We start from the raw sequence: 10,808 nt of genomic DNA, 5'->3' as shown, positions 1-10,808 counted from the left end.
ATCTGAGCGGTTCATAAATGTTCTTGGGGACCTTTGTAGGGGCCAAAGGTCCTTCGGGGCTGTAAAGCATGCAACTGAATGTGTGGCAGATAGATTGTGTGTTATAAAAGCTGACAGATTGCGGCCTGTAAATCTGCTCATAAAAAAATTTCTTTTCAGAATCAGGAACAAGTGTTTACAGACGGTTTAAAGATTTGGGTGTGATGCCCATGAGAAATCCGATCCCAGATCAAGTTAAGTTTTGGAAAACCTCTTAAGTTCAGTTAGATGGAGATATTTCAACAGAATATTTTGCGAACTGCTTTTCATCTGTAAGACACTGATTACAAGTGAAATAAAGACTTTATGATGGTCTTGATCAGCTTTTAAGTGCATTTATAATGCTGTGTGTGATTCTAATGACAATTCTTTAAAACTAGAAACTAAATGATTTTCAAGTTTGATTATGTGAAATTTGATTATTTGTTAATTCCAAACAAGAGGACAGAAAAGTTCCCCTAACTAAAGAATTACCACTAAACAGCTTCAAACCTGACTGCTGATTAAAAGAAAATTGTTAAAACTAATTATTTTATTATTTAGCAGGTAGTTTTCGTCTCGTGCAAAATTTTCCACTTTAACCCCTGCTGATGATATTAATCTAACGTTTTTAAATGTTACTACTTTTATTCAGATGCTTCAGATAACATTCAAAATTAACGTTTCCATAATACTTGCAAAATCATATAAAAAGATAAAACCTTCACTGTAAACCCAAACAAGTTGGCAAAACTCAAATTTTTTAAGTTAAGAAATTCAAAGTTTAAGTAAGCTGAACTGGCATATTTTTATTTTGTACTCATATATTTTAATTGTTCTTAACTTGAAATATTTGAGTACACTAATTCAAACTGTTAATTTAAAATTATCATGTAACCTAAATGTGAGCATTTTAATTAGTGTAAACATAGCTAGCTATAACAAGCTAATTCAGAAAATGTTAACTTGCTAACATGTTAACAATGGCTGTTTCTCAATTCCAAGAACGCAGAGAATGGACTTACATTCTCGTGGAGTCCGGTCTTGCCAGGCGACCTTGAAAGAACGAACTCGGAAGGACGCGAGGACACAGAACGCATCCTTGTGAGAATTGAGATGTGCTGCGATCTTGTTGCTCAACTGACCGTCTCAGCATATTATAAGTGTCTAATGCACAATAAATACAACATAACATCACAAACAAATGTGATAACCTATTAAAAGATCTCTTCATATTATTATAGACATTGTTTTCATATAATTTTATAACTTTTTATTTTACCGCGTGTATTTATGAAAATGAATAGCCTTTGTGTTACATGCTTTGTCAATGTTAAGACTATATTTATATTCCAATAAAAATACTGCAGGCTTTCTTCAGGTTATCACTTTATTAAAATTAAGCAAAACAAACGGTTTACTTTCACAAGCTCATAAGTGAAAACGAGAACTTTAAAGCTTGCAGGCTTCCGTACGTCGACCGCCCACAGCGTCTTCTGGGATTTTTAACGGTTTGATTCTCTCAAGTTTGCATGCGATGCATCCTTGATATCAAGAACACATCTGGGTACTTTCATGCGTCCTCTGTTCTTGCGTTCTTGAGTATTGGAACTGAACTTTGACGGTTGATGATGACGTAGAGCAAGAACACAAGGACGCAAGATCGCTGAAGAACGCATATTGAAAAACAGCCAATAGCATGATATAGCACTTGTCAAATGAGTGCAGCAATATAAAGCATTTAACATACTTGCTCTCAAGCCGCATACACCACTTGTCACCATAATAGTAACTCTCCAAAAATCCACATTAACAGAAACTCTTCTAAATTACCATAACAAAACATTAATCACTACTAAATCTCCCACTTAACAATAATCTTGCACAAAAAAAAAAAAAAAAACATTATATAACACTTAATTTTAGCATTTACTCTCCCTTTCGTGTGTCATGGGCAAAGCATGCTGGGAAATAGAAATCCCAGTCCAGTTTTAGTTAAACTTAAGTTTGTCTAACTTAAAAGAAATAAGTTAATAAAACTCAAAACAATGAAACAGTTCAGTTTACTTAAAATATATCAGTTCTGTGAACTTGAAGGAGAAAGTGCTAAATATAAACGTTGATTTGACTGAACTAATGTTTAATTAAAGTTTGTCCTACTCAAACTAAATAATTATTTTGAGTGTTGGGGTTTACAGTGTTCTCTAAATGTTTAATGTTAGCATAACCAAGATTTTTTTAAACATTCTGAGGTTCAGAGTGTCAACTTTCTTAGCACATTTTTTGTTAGCTGGGTAACTTCAGTATGCCAAGGAAAAACAGATTGAAAACACATCAATTCTGGATGTAAATCAGAAAACTGCTAAATCAGGATTTACCAAAGTAAAAGACTCTAGTCTGTAGAATAATTTCTGGACGTTGACTGGCCTAAATTCATCAGCTGAAGACACCTAAACAAGTGCGCTCAGCTGGAATCCATAGCCTGTTTGTTTTCACACACAATCATAAAGATGTTCAGTCAGATACAGAAGTAACCTGGCAGCGTTTCAGAGCTGAGTTCCTGTTTAAAGTCAGAAGGACTCACGTTAAACTTCTCTTCCTCTTCTGAGTTTGTCTAACGGTGATCACACACACACATCCAGCCTCATATTAACAGTGTGATGAGGTTTAGTCGAGCCTGACGGCCATTAGTCGTTTCCAGTAACTATCAGCTCCAGGAACTGATTCATGTTCACGCACAGAGAATGATTGTTCCTTTAGGTGTTGATGTTGAATCAGCCCTTTATATATATATATATATATATATATTTAAATAGATATATATTTATTAAAAAAGAAAAACTGAAATATCACATGGTCCTAAGTATTCAGACCCTTTGCTGTGACACTCATATATTTAACTCAGGTGCTGTCCATTTCTTCTGATCATCCTTGAGATGGTTCTACACCTTCATTTGAGTCCAGCTGTGTTTGATTATACTGATTGGACTTGATTAGGAAAGCCACACACCTGTCTATATAAGACCTTACAGCTCACAGTGCATGTCAGAGCAAATGAGAATCATGAGGTCAAAGGAACTGCCTGAAGAGCTCAGAGACAGAACTGTGGCAAGGCACAGATCTGGCCAAGGTTACAAAAAAATTTCTGCTGCACTTAAGGTTCCTAAGAGCACAGTGGCCTCCATAATCCTTAAATGGAAGACGTTTGGGACGACCAGAACCCTTCCTAGAGCTGGCCGTCTGGCCAAACTGAGCTATCGGGGGAGAAGATCCTTGGTGAGAGAGGTAAAGAAGAACCCAAAGATCACTGTGGCTGAGCTCCAGAGATGCAGTCGGGAGATGGGAGAAAGTTGTAGAAAGTCAACCATCACTGCAGCCCTCCACCAGTCGGGGCTTTATGGCAGAGTGGCCCGACGGAAGCCTCTCCTCAGTGCAAGACACATGAAAAAACACCTGAAGGACTCCAAGATGGTGAGAAATAAGATTCTCTGGTCTGATGAGACCAAGATAGAACTTTTTGGCCTTAATTCTAAGCGGTATGTGTGGAGAAAACCAGGCACTGCTCATCACCTGTCCAATACAGTCCCAACAGTGAAGCATGGTGGTGGCAGCATCATGCTGTGGGGGTGTTTTTCAGCTGCAGGGACAGGACGACTGGTTGCAATCGAGGGAAAGATGAATGCGGCCAAGTACAGGGATATCCTGGACGAAAACCTTCTCCAGAGTGCTCAGGACCTCAGACTGGGCCGAAGGTTTACCTTCCAACAAGACAATGACCCTAAGCACACAGCTAAAATAACGAAGGAGTGGCTTCACAACAACTCCGTGACTGTTCTTGAATGGCCCAGCCAGAGCCCTGACTTAAACCCAATTGAGCATCTCTGGAGAGACCTAAAAATGGCTGTCCACCAACGTTTACCATCCAACCTGACAGAACTGGAGAGGATCTGCAAGGAGGAATGGCAGAGGATCCCCAAATCCAGGTGTGAAAAACTTGTTGCATCTTTCCCAAAAAGACTCATGGCTGTATTAGATCAAAAGGGTGCTTCTACTAAATACTGAGCAAAGGGTCTGAATACTTAGGACCATGTGATATTTCAGTTTTTCTTTTTTAATAAGTCTGCAAAAATGTCAACAATTCTGTGTTTTTCTGTCAATATGGGGTGCTGTGTGTACATTAATGAGGAAAAAAAATGAACTTAAATGATTTTAGCAAATGGCTGCAATATAACAAAGAGTGAAAAATTTAAGGGGGTCTGAACACTTTCCGTACCCACTGTATATATATATATATATATATATATATATATATATATATATAAGATAGATAGATAGATAGATAGATATTTTATTATTATTATTAAATTTAAGATCCAAAGAAAAAAATATTAGACAGGCCTAGTTAATTTATAATGGGAGTTAGTTCATCAAAATATTCTTAAGACAGAAGATGGAGTTAAATCAATGAGCGCTCGCGTTTCTGTCAGTCAGTGATTGTTGATCTGAGTAACAAGATCGTCCGTCCGTCACCAGATGGCGCTGTAACACTGACAGCAGAAAACGCCTCAGACACCCACAACAGCCCGAGATCTGGTGGTTTCATTCAGTGAGAGTTTCATACCATTATTTAGACGGTGGCATCAAAAGAAATACAACACCAGAACGTTATAATCTAAATAGTTTTCTATGGCATTATATTAAACACTGCAGAAAGTATGCACATATGAAACTCCCCTGCTTTACCTTTAAAAAAATTGTGTGAGGAGAACAACAAACGCTTTAACTTTTGTTTGCGAGCCTGGAACTTTAAAATGGCGGCTCAATATCGTGAGTATGATCCAACATGATTAAATAAGCACGTAGGCAGTGGTGTAAAAGCTTTTAAAACATTTTTTACTTCATTGTAACTTTATTGCATATCTGTTACATGTAGAAAGGTTAACTCAAGACTTACACATGGTTTTTTTTTTTTTTTTATTGATAGACGAAGTTCCTACTTATTATGTCTCTTGTGTGAAGTGTCCTGTGTTTGCCATGTAAATAGCCTTGATGCTGACATGGCATAAAAAATATAAATAATAATAATAATAATAATAATAATAATAACATGGATAGTAAAAGGTGTAAATTTGGTATTCCAAACTACATGAAAACGGTCGGCCTTATAGGCTACCACTTCCTTTGCATTGTGCTTCCATTGGGGGAGAGCTTGGCACAAGGTTTTCTGTTGTTGTTGTTGTTTTGCACGTAGTGTAGGCTATGTGGTTGGATCCCATGTATGCATTTTTTGTTATTTAACCATTAGAAAGAAAATTAAATGTTATAATTCACATTTATTTTGTATAGCGCTTTTCACGATACATATTATTTCAAAGCAGCTTTACAGAGAATGCATGTCAACATTACAATTTGTTATATAACAATACAAATGTTATACAGCGAGGCACATTATAACATGACTATGGCAGTGTAAAATCTTTTTTTTTTTTTATTTATCAAATCTCATTTAAAAACATAAAAGATAAACTTAAATATTATGTCAGTCAAAGCCATTCATTAATTTTGTCATATAAAATAATGAAATTAAGTTTATGTACACGCTAGTGATGCGCGGATCAGCTCAAACGTCACCCGAAACCGCTTTAAAAAATTGTCATCCGCCCACCTGTACACGATTTTCTCTGATTTTTAGATATCCGCACTCGACTCATCACATTACAGTCATTCAAATTCTCTGTGTTCAGCGTCATGATATGGTGACACTGCTTTTAAATGAATTTAGATATTTAAAGTAAAAAGGTCTTCTTTGGCAAAATTGTGTCTTTAGAGGCTTTACTCCCTTCAAACTTAAGCTGGAATGTCAGGGAAGGTTCAAAAGGTTGATATTTTTTCAGCACCAGTGAAAACAGTTTTTGAAACTCATCTTGTGATTAATCAACAGCTATATCGGACAAGAAGGAGAGAGGACCAAGACAAAGAGACAGATTGAACCTCTAAACAGTAAGTGCAAAGACAAAGTCCATATAATACCTTCTTATAAAACCTTCTTACCATTATGTCTGTTGTTTTAACACTCTGTCATGACAAATCACAAATCTTGCTTTTCATCTTCAGAAAGATCTTTCTTCCTCCCCATATTGCATGAGAACTGTGACTTGCTTAATAATGTGGAACAACCTCTAAGTAGGGTTTCCAAAGACCTGGCAAATTATTTTGTCTGAGATTGATACCAGTTATCTAAAAAGACATGGATAAATAAACATTTTCTTAGAAAAACTAAAATCTGAAAGTTTATTGTACTGAAATCTTACTGATATGTCACTTGCATAATAATTTGGAATGCGGTGTACTGATATTAAAATTGCAATACTTCTGTCACAGCCACATTGATAATTAGGATACAGTTTGGATGGTTATGTTCTGGGCAAGAACACTCTGCCGTCTGCTCATTCATGCAGCCCAGCATGGATAAAATCAGGGAGCGCAGCTATAACTGTCACAGACACGCCAGGCTCCAACATCACCCAATCACAGCGCACTCCCTTACCAGAGTACTGATCACACGCACCTGCACTCAATCAGCACCCAATCAGTCACCAGTTAAAAGACACTCACACACTCAGTCACTGTCCGGTCTTGTTCGCATCAAGACTTAGCTTTATGCTTACCTCAAGGACTCCTGTATACTACTAACCTTTCTCCAGTGTGTTCCAAGTCTCCTTCTGTGTCTCCCTATCTTCGTGTGAGTTATCCAGTGTCTTCTCTGCTCTGCTACGCCAGCCATTTGTCAGCTATCCAAGATCACCATCACTGCAACACAAAGGACAGTATCACTAATCTACTAGTCACCATTCACCTGCATTCCTGTTGTCTCTGCTGGTTGTTCAATAAACACCCATTACCTGTGATCCTTTGTCTCCGACCCTTCTGTATTGTAACAATAACCCAGTGAATCTCAGCCTTTTTTGAGTAATGGACGCCCGTCATATTTAGAACCGTCCTCAAGGACCCCAGAATAATGTTGTCTCATTGGTATCATTAATGTCTTTGTGACGACCAAATGCAATCAAGTATAATTTACCGTTATGTAGTTGACTTGTCCAATATTCAGTGATATTGTCAGTTATATTATACATATATTATCATCTTCTTTTATGGGAACTGTCAAATGTCAAAATATACAAATATTCATATTCAGAAATTTTATAAGGACTCCCTGGCATTATATCAAGGACCATTAGGGGTCCATGAAGGACGATGAAGGAGGGGAATTACCTCCTGATCAATGCAATGAAGCAGATGAATAATACTGAATTCATCTTATATATATATATATAGGGGATGCAATGATAGGCATGGATGAAGCTTGACTGACATAATCTGCCAGAACTAATGCTACACTTGAAATCTTTGATTCTAGTGTCTGAACTAATAATTTGGTTATTGGGAGAGAACTGGGAAGAAAAAAGCTCATTTGGAAATTTACTCTTGGAAAGAACAGCATTTGATGAAAGTGAAATTCCTCCATGGCTTCAGCAGTGTCCTGAGAGAGCCAGAGGATGCTTTGAGACTCAACGCATATCTGTGGTCATCACACCAAATCTCTTTGACAGACAGGTTCCTGAAGCCTAAATTTCTCAGGCACTGAAATGTTGTGAGGAAATGTCTGCTCCAGGTCCACATGTGCTTCTGCTGATTCAGCATCCAGATCTCACTGAGAAAAACAGATATATGTTGGAGTTTATGAATAACTTGTCAGAAGATACCATAAAACATACCATAGTTTTGTTGATGAGCCAGATGAAATGCAGCAGTACTAAGGAGAATGAAGCTATTCCGAGCTTAAACAGAGAAGGATGGATGTACTACGAATTAAAAAACAAAGGCAGGAATTCTATGGTCGAGTTATTTCAGAAAATCAAGACCTTGGATACAGTGGAAAAGGGAAAGCATCTCACCCTGGAAACTTACAAGTCACTACCAGATATGCCATCAATATCATTTTAACAGTCACATTATGAGACTAAAAAGATGGAAACAGCAGAACAAAGAGGAAAAGGTCAGTTAAGTTCTTTAAATAAGAGTTAAATCCTTAAATATGTGTTATGGCAAGGTATTACGTAAAGCTTCATGTTAATTATACAAATAAAGGCAATATAAACAAAGCTGAAATTCATGATTTCGAACTGTATTTTCTCCTCCAGGACCTAAGACCACACAAAAATGGTTTTCATTTATGAAACCCTCATCGCATCAGAGCACAACAGATGCAGACAGTAAGTAATCATTGTCATGCAACCAATCCTTGAATCTCAACACAATATCCAACAACAATCGAACAATTGTTTTGTCTTTCTGTTACACAGGATTTATTCAGTTAATACATAAGATGAAAAGTGTTTAATTTAGATTAATATTAAATGACAAACTTTAGTGCTAGAGAAGTTTGTGCTACAAATCCAGCAATTTGTAAAAAAAATCCAAAGTAAGCTCAGTAAACAATAAAACAACACTGTAAAAAACGTCTCAGGTTACGTATGTAACCATAGTTTCCTGAGAAACAGGGAACGAGACTCTGCGTTTGCTTTACGCTATGCGGAACGTCCATGTGACTCCTTGTCTGAAAACCAAATATCAACAAACTCCAATTCTGTTGGCCGGTGACAGCCCATGGCGTAATGGGGCGTGACCCCGGAAGTATATAAGGCACGCCTGGAGAAACAGTCAGTATCTTAATGTCTTGAGGGACTGTCCAGCAGGCAGCCCGAAGCATGGCAAGGAAACGCAGAGTCTCGTTCCCTGTTTCTCAGGGAACTATGGTTACATACGTAACCTGAGACGTTCCCTTTCAAAAGGGAACTCGCTCTGCGTTTGCTTTACGCTATGGAGAATGATATACCCACGCCGCCATGCTTGAGGGGAGTGCGTGCCAGGAAATGGCTGAGAAACATAGAAATGGCTCCAAAGGAAAGCCAGAAGCAATTCGCCCTTGGGTCGCACAAGGCTGTCAGTGACAGCATTCCCTACGGCCAAACAGCCCGAGCTGAACCTCAAAGAGGCTCCCCGTAGAGAATCTGCCAAGGCCGCTCAAGCCTTCTGGGACTGAATTTTCCAAGGAAAAGTGGTCCATTAAAGGGAATGTGGCCAGGGGACCGAAAGGAGCCCCAGCTAGTCACTAGAGGAGGAACAAAAAGGTGGCCCAGAGTGCCTAATACCTTACACATACGTTGTCAGTTTCTAGTGGCCACGTAGAGACAAACATCCTGGAGAGCAGACCTCAGCAGACACGTGGCATCAGCTCGTGGCAGTGTTTAAGGCACCAGCAAGGATGACTAACCACACCATAGGAGGTTAAATCATCACCTGGAGCCCTGGCCAGTGGCGACCATAACCATACCAACCGTCAGGCCATGCACATTAAATGCATATTATGCCACCATACTCCACGAGAGGCCTGGTTAAGGCCTACTCCAAGAGGTGGTGCATGGTTCATGGCAGCAATGGTTTTACACAAGCATTATGCCAACATGTCCTCTAAAAAGGAGGCTCAAAGGGGACCAGCTCTAAGCCACCATAGTTGTGAGAAGCTAACTACAACCTGAGCTATAGTCTACACATTCCAACAGGCAATGTACCCTACAAAAGTGACTACAGGGAACCAAATGCCAACATGGTCTAGGGAAGGCCAAGAAAGGCCTACTACCTCAGACAGACACGAGCACATACCTGTGGCAGTGTAACATTATGTGAGCAAACACATGATGCTTAACAACAGCGCTTAGAAGCATAAGCTGCTTAAACCAGAAGGAGGCTAGTAAAGACCAGAGCCCACAACTTCAAAGTTATATGCAATATAACTGTTGTCAGATCACTAAAAAAGGGGGCTTAATAGAAACCAGACTGAAAAGCGGTTCTTATACTCCCCTGAGTATGCAATCCAACAGGTGATGCACTCAGTGACACACAATAAACCCTAAATGGGGAAATGACAGTCACCATGCTCTTAAATAGAGGCCGCTTACAGACCTACTATCATGAGAACAGGTGCTAACCTGTGGCAACAGTAAGTAAGCTCACATACATGAATGTAGGGCAACGGTCTTTAAAACTTTAAAGCAAAACAATGCTTTGAAATACATGCCTTTCTAAGTTAGGATAATTTTTCTCATTAACAGATAGAAAAATCTGTGCTGAGCCCTAGAGGACGGAGGCTAAAAAACTAGCATCGTCAACTCAAACTTGAATAATAAACAAGTGGCCCACAATAATAAACAAGCGCTGCTGGCACCTGTGCTCGATCACCTGTCTCAAATCCAGCTTCTTCCTTCTATTATCGCGCCGGTTTTGTGACTTGCTCCGCGGGGGAGGAGGCACTCGAGCGGCGACGCTAGCTCTCTGGTCCTGCCTCTGAGCCTCAGCTCGAGAAGGACCAGGGCCTCCCGGTTGTCTGGGCCCAGGACCGGATCGAAGCGGTATGCAGGTCTTAAACGCTGTCTCAACGGAGGTACAGAAAAACTCAGAGGGCGAAACCGGGCCATCGAGGAGAAAGCTTTTCTCTTTCTCCCCAATGTCCGCCAGGTTCAACCACAGATGTCGCTCCGTGGCCACCAGTGCCACCATCGATCTCCCAATTGATGACGCCGTCTGCTTGGTGGCCCTGTAGAGCGAGATCCGTGGTGCGGCGCAGCTCTTCTAACGCTTCAGGGGACAAACCCTGCCCCTGATCCAGATCTTTGAGCAGATCAGCCTGATAGGCCTGCAACACAGCCATCGTGTGCAGGGCTGCACCA

Source organism: Ctenopharyngodon idella, chromosome 3 (genome assembly GCF_019924925.1).
Source record: "Ctenopharyngodon idella isolate HZGC_01 chromosome 3, HZGC01, whole genome shotgun sequence".
NCBI classification, from domain to species: Eukaryota; Metazoa; Chordata; class Actinopteri; order Cypriniformes; family Xenocyprididae; genus Ctenopharyngodon; species Ctenopharyngodon idella.
Note: the sequence above shows the minus strand (reverse complement) of the source record.